At 34.4% G+C, this 1,083-nt stretch overlaps 1 long non-coding RNA gene across 1 annotated transcript; it reads right to left on the bottom strand.

Moving 5' to 3' along the window:
• On the bottom strand, positions 1 to 508 carry LOC107682728 (uncharacterized). The gene is made up of 3 exons (XR_001633572.1): positions 385 to 508; positions 163 to 255; positions 1 to 44 (listed from the first exon to the last, which is right to left on the bottom strand). It is a non-coding gene; the product is annotated as an uncharacterized LOC107682728 (long non-coding RNA).
• Between the last annotated feature and the right edge of the window lie 575 nt (positions 509 to 1,083).

The raw sequence follows: 1,083 nt of genomic DNA, 5'->3' as shown, positions 1-1,083 counted from the left end.
TCCATCCCATCATAGCACAGGCCTTTCAGAGCGTCCACATAATCCTGAGAGAGTGACGTGAAAACAGCAGTAGATTGAGACAGTTTGCTCATCAATCTCAACTGCAGAGTATTACTCTCACTCGCGGTCAGGCTGAGCTGGAAAACAGGTTGCTATGGTTACCTTGTTCAGCCCTCGACAGTTGAGAAGTGCGACCAGCTGGTGGAAGTTGCCCTCAGTGGCGTTGAGGATCTGCTGCACCTCCCTGAGTGACTTCTAAAAGGGAAATAACACAGTAGCTAAGCAGCATGTTGCATCCACTTTACTGTACGGCTGCTATTGATCTTTCCTGTCAGTGAAGGACATAGTGTGGTATTGATGGCAGTGGAAGCAGTGTTAACATACCTCTGCCTTTGGAAAGCGTGGGAGGGCGTCTCTCTCCAGACTGGAAAGGTGAGAGTGGATGCTGGAAAGCGCTCTCTGGGACTGGGTCAGTATCTTATGCCAGTTCAACAAACAGAATTTTGCTGATTTAACTGAATTTCACAGGCTAAAAACTGTAATTGCATTTTTAATTCCCCACAAGGCCTGTTTCATACCAAGGGTATTATAATTCACCAAAACTATAAAAAAAACATTACTAACATTACTTTCATTACTTGATTACTTGAAATACAATAAATGTTAACTATACCACTAAATGTTAATAACCAAATGTTAATATATAAATACATGTAAATACAGTATATATATTTTTTTTTTTTCAGCTAACTGGCAAGGCAACATTTCCCATTTTCATTTAGTTTCACTTTATGTACTAAAATAACTAATAACTAATAAATGAGGAAATTAATAAAAAAGACATTATATTACATTGTCAAATTAAAATGACAAAAACAGAACAAAATTACTAAAACTTTATATAAAAAATTATAATAATTAAAATAATATTAATAATATATAAAAATCATATAAAATAATCATATAAAAAATCTAATTCAAAATATTAACCACAGTATATAAATGATACTAAAATAACATTGTTTCACACCGCATGCATTTAAAGGAGTCATATGATGCAATTTCAATTTTTCCTTTCTCTTT

This window comes from Sinocyclocheilus anshuiensis, unplaced genomic scaffold (genome assembly GCF_001515605.1).
Source record: "Sinocyclocheilus anshuiensis isolate Anshui unplaced genomic scaffold, SAMN03320099.WGS_v1.1 C32531074, whole genome shotgun sequence".
In the NCBI taxonomy this organism is placed as follows: Eukaryota; Metazoa; Chordata; class Actinopteri; order Cypriniformes; family Cyprinidae; genus Sinocyclocheilus; species Sinocyclocheilus anshuiensis.
This window is presented reverse-complemented; position numbering and strand designations above follow the sequence as displayed.